Raw genomic sequence first — 12,858 nt, 5'->3', positions numbered from 1 at the left:
ATTTGTTAAAAAAAAAAATAATACACAATGCTGCCGTAAGCTACAAAGTTGAGCATTTCTAACACTCTTGTTGAAAATAGATGTGTGTCTACGTATGATGGCTGAACTCTGCATCTCCAGGTGAAGAAGGCCCTAACTATACTACAATATAACTAGCTTTAGTATTATTGTCTGGAAACTTGACCATTTTGTGAAATACAGTTTTACTTGTTTTGCTTCGTTTGCTTGTTTCTAATTAACTATAATAAAATAATCAATAAAAAATTATAACTTCATCCGAGTTCAACGTGAACAAAAAAAAAATGTAATACAAATTCATGTTAAAATTGTGATAACCCAAAAACTTGTCGAAATTTAAAAAAGCTTTGTATTTATTCATTTCACAACGTTAAATTACTATAAGAATGAGATAGTCCCAACCAGATGCAAGCCCCCCATCATCTTACTGCATGTCGTTGACGTCTAACTAAACAAGATTTACGACTTGAATGTTTACACATATTCATTTCGCATTTAAACTGCATAAACAAGTGCTTGACATATAAATCAAATCAACTCACATTGTCCATTAAATTAATCTAATGTGCTACATCCTTACTTTTGTTTTTGTATATACTTTTAAGTAATTTTTGAATAGTCAAATTGGAGAAACAACAGTATATCTAGAATGTTTCCTTAAGACAACTTTATTCTGTTGTAAGTCTAAATAATGTTTAAGATAAAAACCGTCCGTAGCTGAGATAACAAATGCAAATGTTGCAGATACTTCATCTTACGGCCGCCTACACCGGAGGCGTGGAAACGAATGGGGCCGTGAAAACCATTGGCAGATAAATCGATTGCTAATTCGTAATGGTTCATTGTTGTCTGCATTTACAAAGAACAACTTTCTTGACTATTACCTCGCACAACGGACACTTAACGTGCCTTGTCATGTTATTCAATAATCTTTTATTTTTAACTCCTCGTTTTAAATCTATAAATAATATTTGCAATAATATTTTCCTCTGCAGCTGCGCGGAATTTTTCTTTGCAACATAAAACTGTTTAATGGCCGCACGAGTACAAAGCCTTTTGAAATCTCGATAGACGATAAATAAGAAATGGCAAATAACGAAAGATTGTAGGCACAACTATAAGGGCGTGGACATATTGCGGCGAGCGAGCACGCGTGGGCAACAAACATGGCGGCCGTAACAACTTAATAAGCGGTTGTGCGTGATTTACGCTCGCCCTCGGCGCCGGCGCACTCGCCGTACCGCCATATTTATACTAATTTATGACAGATAAACATCGATTTTACTTAGTGTAACTGCTCTAACTTATAATAAAAATAATAAATATTGTCCATGTCGTTGAAATTTAATTTCTATTAAAACTTAAATATAATAACGAATAGTTTAAATGGTTCATTAGAGCCGAAAAATCTGAATTAAAAAGTGTCTGAAGTTCAATTTGAGTAGAGTCAATCTAATTTAGAACTAATTGTAGTGACCACGATAAATATCTGGCGTTATGTCAATTATTAATATTTTTACTAATAGGTATCGAAATGACATGTAGGCCATAGACCCAACTTTGTTCTCCAATTGATTTGAAAATAAAAATGGAAAAAAATTGCTAAATCGAAAATCAACTGAAAATTACCAATACTTGTCTATGGTTTACTGTTGTTTATGTACGGTAGATCTGTAATCTATTGTTGAAATTTAACTGTTGTTAACCGAAAAAATGAAGGTCGAAAGTTGTTTATGCATTGTCGTTATTACAAACATATTTAAGACGAGCTTATAATCAAAAGGATCGTCAGCGTGATTTCAGCACGTTCTCACACATCATATCAGCTTAATGGCGGGAAAACCGCTTCTATAAATTAAATCTTACAAATTATTTTATCATACACACATTTAATGCTGGTTGTTTAACTAATAACTTTAAAAGTTTTATTAATGAGTGTAATCAAACGTCTATAAATCAATTAATCTAAACCAAAATTTAATTATATTTGGTAAACGAAATGATATAATGTGCGGAACGTGAAATCACTTTAACTTGCACTTGGTTGAACATGTTTGTGGATTCATAGTTAGGTAGGTACTCAATATTATGATGGGACTCATAAGTAAATACATTCGCATACATTAGCGCGGTTCGCTAGTCTCCACTTGCACCGCAAATGTTAACTTATTCGGAATTTTAAATACTCTATGCAATTTTAAAATAACATTGCGTTCATGAAGTCGTTTTAAAGATTATTTTTTATGTAATGTGGTTTATGATTAAATTAAAATAAACTTAATGTTTTTAAGACATGAGCGAGTACCCTTGGCGTCGTACTTAAGTCGACCGCTAACGACGCGACGCGGTCATTAACGGACACTCCACTTCTACAATTTTTAATATAATATTGTTTCTTTTATAGATATCCGAATTACTACGAGTCCTAAGATAAACTTTTAATCTATTACTATATTGTACTTCGTATAGGATTCATAAAGCGTTTATACTATATGAACTTATGTAACACCTAAGACGACATCTTAAATCAGATTGTATAGTTTGCATATTTTTTCCATATAATAATTGATAAGATCTATTGAAAATTTAATAATATTAAAAAATACTATATTTTTATAAATTATATATATTTTTATAGACTATACTGTATAATTTCCTGATACTTCCACAAAACTTTGATAACATCTCGCGTAGGTGTGAGATCTTAAGAAATGTATTTTAAAAATATTTTATTCTTCCAGTTGCCATTTAAAGATAAAATTATATCCATTAACCTAAATAATAAAGATAATTGAAAAAAATAAAAGACGGAGTCGTCTAAAAGCGGTTGTATGGAAAAAATATCATATACGCGTAACGTTACTTTACGGACTGACTTCACCGTACCGTCACCTCACCGCGCCGTGGGAACCGAACAGTCAATACTTCATATAAGATACGAAATTCATTGCTATCATAACTTCGGGTCAATCACGTACGTTTTCAAATAGTTTATGCATTTTTGATAAATACAAATAAAGTTACATATATTAAATAATTAGGTTATTTCTCATAGTTTTCCTAAAATTTCAGGACTGTGTAACAAATGTTTAAAAACAGCATATAACTTTTTTCTAATTTGTCCAATCGCAGCTTCGGAGTCGTGGTCTTTTTATTTTCTTTATAATATTAATTTTCAAACTTTTCTTTTCCCCAAATTTTTGTCATCGACTGCTCAAAATATTATGTGGAATATACCTATATTAAAATTCCAAATAATAAACATAAGCCCTTAGACACATCAACAAAATCTTTTTAATTAAAGCTAGGAATACATGAAATATTTTCCCAGGCTACAAAACACCCGATCACTCCAATATAGTATATATAATATATAATTCATAAAAAAATCGTACGCAAAAGTTTTATTGTTCGGATGCGGTAACAGGCAGACGTTTAATATTTTTATTGAAAACTCAGTTTTGGCATATACAAGAATATCAACTAACGACTGATGAACAAATATTTTTAATATGCTCACATAAAATTGCTTCATTTTAAATATAGTACATGTTTTGTTTGAGGACTGTAGACAATAAATATATATGTATAATAGGTGAAGTATGAGAACGCAATACTTATATGAATCTTATGCCAGTATATGAACGAGTGATATACAGACAAAAATCCCGAATAGTGTAACAGACGAAATAATAATAAGTCTACTTTAATGAAATAATAAGTTCTAAGTTAAAGTACCCACTAAAATGACAAAAACATTTTAAATTAGTGACGAATAAGAACCGAGTGTATTTTTATGTCTCCTTTATGACACGTAATTAAACCATCTCTATGGACTATATTCAACTTAAACGTTAGACAAAAAATACATGAACTTAGTTTTTTCTCACTACAATTTCAGTCTTCCTATATCTTAGAATACATTCCATAGACTCAAATCATTATTTCTACGTAGAAAGCTTAAATATAATATGAAAAGAAGTATTTATATTCATTTAAATCACGCAAACAAGCATACAACGATATCGTCATAGTATACAGTTATTATCATTAAATAAGTACTTGTATTCAGTTTGTGCGCGGCTTCACAAAAGCATTGTTAAGGACTTATTTAATGTAGATCACTCCCATTGTTACATTCATATCTCCGCATGGCATTATACTGATTAAGTGTTACAATCGTCACTAATGTAATAAGTTGTATTAAAAAGAATATATAATAACAGGAATAAAACTGATAGCGTCGTTATGTCCTTTTAAATATCCGCGTTTCGTTATAAGACGTTAATTAATCCAACAACAAAAAAACTAAAGTTATCTCAACATTTGTAAATCAACTAAGGACGATCAAAACAGTTGCTGAGCTTTAATAATACATCCTCTAAATCTTTATAAAATCTAAGATATCAAATGAAATAACATTAAGAAAAATATCAGAAAATCAAACAAATGTTACGGCTCTATCAGCTTATAAATACGGGAAACATTTCTACTAAAGTAACGGTAATATTTCGTTGAAATATCACGGGAAGGGACACAGGCAGTCATTCAGTTTGTGCGAGCGTCCCGTGCGTCTCAACAGGCTTACTCGCTCCACAGGTTACGGAATAAATACCGAGTAAACGCTACTTTAAGAATAAATATCGTACTATTTTATTATACAAGTATTTATTTCATGTTATTTTACATTTATACTTTTATTATAATGTATATGCGAGTCGAGAAATATATTGATGTAATGGAAAAAAATTGAAATATATGTTGTCCTTTCAAATAAACGTTGCTATTTTGATTTTTTGAAAACCTTATGGAATTTTATATTTTATTTCAATTTCATTTTTAAAATGAAATTGTAAGTTCATAAAGTACCTATATCAAAGAAATTGTTAAGTAGCTTTTGACCTGAATATTAAAACAATCGAATATTTTTTTTTTTCAAATCTATTTATTTTTCAAATGACCTAAAAATAGGAATTATTGATATCTAAATATAACAAAATATTCCAAAAGGTACATCACAATACAACAAAAAAAATAGATTTACTTTTATACATGGAGAGAAAAACGTATCTTTATTGCAAACAAATAAACTTTCAAGACTTTATAAATCACTATAAAAAAGCACAAAGTCAATTAACACGTAACACTCGTAAAAATATATACAAAGGAGGTTTTAATCGGAAACGTGTACAGAAACCTATTTATTACGACCGCTACGATAACATTGAAACATGTAATTAGGGTCATTTTCGATATTTCATAATGTATGCTAATTATGGAGGCCCTCTTGCCTCAAGACAAACCTTCCCATTGGTCTTTATCGATGAAATACGCTTGTAATATTGTAATGATATGCCAATGTTTTGTTACTCCTTTCGAATTAAGAACAAGTGATAAACGGTTGTTCAAACAAATCTGAGATCTTTCGTCTCATTTAATTTCCCACAATCACATGAAAAATTTGTAGAAAAAAAAAGCTATATAAAGAATACTATCTGACATCGTTATCTTATCACAGCGAGTCGCAATTAGCGGCATAAACATACTTTGATTCGCAATTCCCGCGCAAACCAGCCGCTCACAACACTTTTGTGTATGTTTTTCACGGCTTCAACGAGCGCGATACTGAAAATTGAAAAGCCCCGGGCTCCTAATTAGACTGAAGTCGGACGTGCCAATTAATTCAAGTTTCACTCGGAAACTTTGCTGCATCAATTAATTTCATAGTTAATTAACAAGCAGTCCGGACAAAACCGCGTCTACGAAAGAAAGGCTAACGATGGCCGCCCGAGGCTGCCTACAATGCATCAATTACATCAGCTTTGTTGAATACAACTCCATTCCTATCACAGTCTCATTGAACCTGGCTCTCTAACCATCCTCGTACTCTCACTCGCCTCCGTTGACTGTACACAATATATCTACATTTCATTCTTATTATTTTAATACGAATGTTCATTGCCTTCAAAACATGTGCTAATATTAATTGTTCTCTATGGTGGTGTTTCCTTTTTGAATTCTTTTTATATTTTTATCATAATTAACAGAATATTCAAAAAATTCTTTTGTTTTTTATGATCTTCAGACTGTTTGCATTCTTTTGTTTAAAGCATAATATATGATTAGCACTTTGAAATGCGAAATGGGAAAAAATCTCTTATGAAAAATGCATCTCATAAAATTGAAAAGAATAAAATCATCTAAAACGACACTACAATCAAAGAGGGCTCTTCAATTCGACGAAAAGGCAACACAGTGACATCTATTGGCGAGAAACGCAAACTAGACTTGAATATCTGACAGGATTAAATGACAAAAATTATTTGTTTTATTTAAACTTAACGACATGTGTTTCTATTAAAGTTGGGGATAATAAATATTGTAATACCTTTTACGTGTATGGTTGATAAATTTAAGATATAATACGTATTTATATTGCATCTGAGGGATGTGATAACGTTTTCAGATATTATATGGCAATGAAATATTTTTTAACATTGAAATACTTATCACTAACAATCAGTTTAATGTATCATTTGTAATTGAAAATTACTATACACAGTATACTTTTATTTTCGAGGTTTTTCAGCGTAACATAATTATGTTGAAATAAAAAAATCAAGACCTCTGTATTATTTGTGTTTGAACAATGTTTTGGGAGGAAGACAGATTTTTTAAAGATATTTTTGTCACTTATAAATATCTTAGAAACACGAATGTAAGTATATATATATATACTATATATATACTATATATATATATTGTAATCCCTACATTATTGTTGTCAATAAAAAAATCATGTTCAACAATATCGTCCTATTGGATAGTTATTACTATTATTTCTTATGTACAGACAATACAAAGCGCATGTTGACTGTAACAGATAAATGTACGTCATTCTGTCTGAAGACATTTTCTTAGAGCACGCCATAATGGACCACGAACGAGCGTTGTACAAAAGAGAATTTAACAACATCACGCCGGCACGCCGATAACTCCGAGCAAATAAAATTTTAACCTCTGCTTAATATCTGACTGAATATTCCGTCGGAGCAAGCAAATTGACAGACAATAAAACATTTTATTCGTGAAATAATTCAATTTAGTTATAAAAACAAAGACGCGAGCGGCTCCGCAAACATCTTCCACGTGAATTAGCCTATTATATACCGAATTAGGGAAATAAATTTCATTTACAGACCTCGTAAAATCCTTTTATATTTTCGATATCATAAAGTCGTTTTGGAGTTCCTTACTGCCTTCTTAAGTAGAAGCTTAGGTTCTTAAGTGACTACAAAAATTGTTGTACGTATTGAAATATATTGATAAATATAAAATTCACTTGTAAGATAATGATTTAAAAATAGAAAAACCCAAATGCAATTCAACTTACCGGTAAAAAGTCGCCTCTTAACGGAGGACCAAACATTCCGATTGGACCAAGCAAACTCTATCGCTAACACTTCGCCGGCGGTCGGGGTGGAATCGTCCCCGGCGTTTTGTTTTACGATATCATTAGTGGAAGCCCTCGATATTTTGCGAGCATCGATTAATTATTTTTAATGGGTCGCCAGAGGCGCGGACTGCAAACCTCTTGATAAACTTACTATAATTTGATGCTCTATCCCTTATCTATCAAAAATCGCCATCGAGCCGCAAGTCATTCGTATTATAGAATAGCGAAATTTCCATTTATATGTCATATATACATCTTAATTAATTTTCACGATAGCAGTCAATGTCAAATTTAATTCATACTCGTGACATGTCATCTTTTTTGTTCTCACATCGAAAAGTATTTTTCAAAAAAAAAAAAAAATTAAAAGCAAGGGTGCACTCATTAAGGAATCATTAAACGCTAACGACAACCACGCGATCCACGCCGCTCCACACTCATCAGATCAACTGTTTTAATGGATGTACTAGTTATATAAAAATGACCTCTGACATAACGTTTAAAATAATCCATGAAATTTAAAGTTATTTTGTAAATCATAAATGATATTAAATAAACGGAAAAAATTTAAACTATCTGTTAATATAGGCATGTTAATATATTTTAACTCACACATTACTGTCTCAGGAACAGCATAAGACCGATATAAGTTTTCACATGAAAATGTATAAACATGAACCGGGACTCATTACATGCATCTCAAATCAAAATTCACGTCGCACTGTACGTCTATATGACAGTGATTTATCAGAGAGATAGAAGGTGAGCTAAAAGAGTGCTAACAAAGTCGCACGGCCGGTGTCGCGGCAAGCAAATGAGGCGCGACGTTCACTGCTAACTAAACCAATCGACCGTGAGGCCGACGCAAACGAGAGCACATTATATTTTATCCAGTATTATTGCATCTTTTAAAGACATATCACGCAAATTTGTATTATATGACTGCTTTAATTAAGCACCTTTCAGCTACGCAACCAAAAACCCCAGGTTTTGAATTAGATTTTACATCCTACAGAAGTTTAGTTAGTTACTTTTATGTTAAACATTCAAATCTTATTAGATCTCTATTTTAATAAAATCTGGCATTACAATCGAATATAAAAAAAAATACATGTTACATTTTAAATATAAATGTAAACGTCAAAGTGACATTGATATTGTCATTTTGACGTATCGCATCTCTGCGTCGCTCGCCGTCCGACCGCTAAGCGCTAACGAGGCGTCCGCACGACACATCCCATCCCGTCTGTAAACGATCTGTTATTCATTCATAGAGTCGTTAGTCCGCGGCAACGTTTCAAACGATCATTTAGCATCATTTGCGGGAACTTTTATCCCTCATCTACTTTTAATGCGCTCACTGAATCCTTTTTCGTTTGTTATAGAAGACAACCGATTTTCAGATGTTCGCAACCGTATTGTTGGAATGGGACTTTGATTTTGTTGCAGTATTGATAATGCTGTGTTGTATAAAAATGTTAAAGTAATGGTCATACAACACGGACTGTGTTCTGAGTTTAAATAATAATAAATTTTATATTGATATTTAACATTATTAATGATAAACTAATACATTAAGGAACCATAATTACGATTTACAAAGGATATATTTTTTCATAATTAAATACAGATAATTAAAATTAAGGTTCATGGTTGAAATATGTTTTTCATCAGAAAAGTCATTCCGTATTTTGATTGAACAATAATACTTAATATGATTTTTAATAATTAAACGCAGCTAATATGATTTAAATAAAATCCGTGAAAAACCTTTTTTTTATAAAAATATTCTGATATAATAAACATATATTTGTGGAAGACCAAACATTTCGTACTATTTATTAATGTAATATCAAAAGACAAAGTAGAAAAGAGCTAAATTATGTTTTTTTTTAAATATTGGGATCCAAAGCCTTCTAATAAGCGCGTTGTGCTATGAATCAAAAGTTAAGGTTATCTGTAATGTTTTATAACTTGTATGAACTACAATCTATTGTATCATATATCAGCTCTAGCTGAGAAGCATTTTAGATGAATAGCATTTAATTTGAAATATATTTTAATATTTTTTTAATATATACATTACACATCATAAAAAAAAATCATTAATAAATAATAGTTTAAAAAAACTAAAAAACAGGCTTTTTAAAGAAAACGGAACTAAAAAATAGAAAATAAATTTTAATAAATTTAAATTAAGAAAATAGTGTTAAAAATTTCAATAAATATAAATTAATAATAGTGTGAATAAAGAAAAAATATTTTATTTTAAAAATAGCGTGGGGTGCTTCGTGTCAATAGTTATAAATATTTTATTGACAGATATGAGTAGAGTGATTATCATTTCGATAATATCATAAAAAGCGTGTTTTTTAGTTTTTTTAACTATTATTTATTTTCTACTTTTTAGTTTGGATTATTTATAATAGCTTGTTTTTTTAATTTTAATTAATTTTCTTACCTCATCGACTTTAGATGAAAATTATATAAATTAACAAAAATCATATTTTGCAAATTGAAAAATGGAATAATTTTATCAATTTAGTGTATTGTCATCGGTCCCCGATAAATCTACAAAGTTTGAACGAAATCTAGCAGTTTAAAGTGGGTCAAAATCGCGCCCAAAGAAGTCGGTAACAAACAAACATACAAACATACATGTGAAGCTAATAAAAAGCTAATAAAAAAGGAAAATAAAATAACGAAAATTTTATGGGTTGTCATTGCAAGTCGCGAATTTCCATAATCTCTGTCACTTGCTATTGCAAGGTTCACTAGGTTATTATGCCTTAAAATTAAGGGCTAGATTGTTTTGTCTCAATATTTTGTAAAACCGAAATACGAACTTTGTCAGTGCATGAAATTAAATAGTTGCTGATTGATGCATAATTTTTTTGCCCTGATGTCTCTCATCTCGTCTGCCCGTGATCAAGGTTGCTGAAAAGTAACCGAAACGTCGGGATTATGTAGTTTTAAAAATAACAAAATTATAGTAAATCCGAAAAATATTAGTTTTATTTTAATGAATGCTCGCGACAGTCTTAGATCTCATTATTAAAGTTTAAGTAATAATAAAAAAATATCTCTCTTTAATTTTAAATAAATCGTTCACAACAATCATATTCTTATATTGTCCCAAAAGATATTGTTTTTGGAATTTTTTTTCGATACTTTGTTTCTATTTATAGTGAAAAGGAATTTTGTCTTTAATATTTTTTTACAGTGTATTTGTATTTGAAAACAAGGGGAAACCAACATTTATGAAAATTCTATAAACTTGCTGCCTGCTTTCAAGTTTCTTTTAAATTTACTTCATTTAAATCTTACTTTATACGAATTAAAACTTTAAATAAGAATATTTGAAATTCATTATCAATTAGTAAATAAATATATGTATTTTTGTATGCAGTTAAAAAACTTAACATTTTCACTTGAACTACTGCGTCCTGATAAAATGCGTACTAACGAAATACCTGTTAAATTCCAAACATTAAAAACACTTCTATTGATTGACCAACATGTAAATTAGATTAACGTTTGACAACTTATATAAGTTGTTTACAGGAAATAAATATTTTGAAGGAGAGGTATTTTGAATATCCTGTACTTGGAAGTTAATTTAATTTTGCATGTCTAAATTATTTAACACATTAACACTATTTAATTAAACACTTTAATTTCCTTCAATTTTTAGTCTGATTAACGGGCGAATAAATAAAGTAATATAATAAAATATAATTTGTAATAAAAAGTACGTATTTGTTAATAACACTATAATCATTAATTTGAACTGTCAAAGGTGTGTATTACCGTACGGCCCAAGGTCCACAGTGTACAGCCACACAGTATGCACGCATACGTCACGGGCTCGGTGACGTCTAATCGTGAGGATAACGAGCGCGGTCGTTATCGGCGCGGCCTCATTATGCGATATCATCACGCTTAACGCCTATTATTTTCTCCGTCATTAGTGTTTTCTAAGCGCATTGCTTAGAATGCATTCTGCATAAATTATAAAGCCATGTTTAGTTAAACGGTTGCTGATTGAGAACTGTTTCGCTATAAAAACTGTTTACTTCTTGGAGCTTTTGTTTGTTTGTCATGACAATAATTAAAAAAAAAAATTGTTTATGGTTCGGTAAATGGATACTTATATTGTTTTTTACATAAGTTATATAAATAAATAACATACACTGTACCTTAACAGAATATATGGTAATTTTTCCTCCTTGATATTATTCAAGGAAAATAAAACGTTTTTCCACGAGTTCAAAATGAATCAATAATAATTAGAAAGACGACATGTCTAAGAACAACGTTGGGAATGGATCGTTTTTTACGCTGCAATCGAAATAGCAAAACGTTTCAGGGATTGCCATAAAAAGTTCGTGGAGCCAATAAACTGAACCGCATTGTCAGCGATGATCGCGAGGGGTTCTGGAGGGGGATGAGGGAAGGGTAACATGGTTTGGGCGGACGTTACTCTATTAGAAAAACGGAAAACGATACGAAAACGAATAGGCAATTGATTTGTTTGAATTGAAGATATCCTATCTCTTGTGAAATGTGATTTTAGCTGCCGTTTTTCTGGAATGCCATTAGAAATGTGATTAGTTTATGTTAATTTTCAAGGAAACAAAATCACTTCGATATATGTATATATTTTTTGTCATTTACCTTTGGTAAAGTAAAACTTTTATTTATTATTTCTTTAAGTTTTTGAAGTTTTTTTATTTATTGTAAACTTTCATACTTCATATCTTGTTGTTATACATTTTATTTTTATCTTATTTACATATTTTATTTGGAGATTTGGAAATATTTTTGAAGTCTGATCGTTTTATTAAATCTCAAATAACACTTTTTTATCATAAAAATTTTAGATAACATTTATTTTTAAAGTTGGTTGTGTTTCGAACGTTTAAAAATTTACATGTTTTCTATGATAATATTTAAAATAAAAAAAATCTAAAGTCACAAAAAAAATATGAAAAAATAATGTTTAAGTGTTTTAAAAATGATGTTTCATAATTTCTAAACTTACTTGGCGTGTGTGTGAGGTGGTGCGAATATTAGTACGTCTCTCGCAAAGGTTTACAAAGTATCCGAAGTTTACGTGAACGCGTAAAGTTATCCCGGAGACAGCGCAAAGATGGGCTGTTAACGTCGCGTCAGCAGAGCGACTGAGGGCCTGTGAGGTTTCCCGCCGGAGTGCGCCGCGCCGGTGGGACGGGCCTCCGCTGACAGACCGCCTTGGAACGCCTACACCAAGACACGCCCAGCCGAATTAATAAAGGCAAACACTGCCGGACACGCGGACAATGCGGCATTGTCCTGTCCCCAAAATAGTTTCAATTAGAATCGAGGACAAGACACAAAAGCCT

The 12,858-nt window shown here is 30.9% G+C and overlaps 1 protein-coding gene across 1 annotated transcript in view; it reads right to left on the bottom strand.

The window, feature by feature from the left end:
• Positions 1 to 12,650, bottom strand: part of LOC116779563 (LIM domain transcription factor LMO4) — a 99,235-nt gene extending 86,585 nt beyond the window's left edge. Inside the window, exon 1 of the mRNA XM_032673913.2 lies at positions 12,519 to 12,650. The gene's annotated coding sequence lies outside the window, so the exon portion shown is untranslated. The remainder of the gene's footprint in view (positions 1 to 12,518) is intronic.
• Positions 12,651 to 12,858: the final 208 nt, after the last annotated feature.

The sequence above is a fragment of the Danaus plexippus genome, chromosome 2 (assembly GCF_018135715.1).
Source record: "Danaus plexippus chromosome 2, MEX_DaPlex, whole genome shotgun sequence".
NCBI classification, from domain to species: Eukaryota; Metazoa; Arthropoda; class Insecta; order Lepidoptera; family Nymphalidae; genus Danaus; species Danaus plexippus.
The sequence above is the reverse complement of the archived record's forward strand: the minus strand, read 5'-3'. Positions and strand labels throughout refer to the sequence as shown.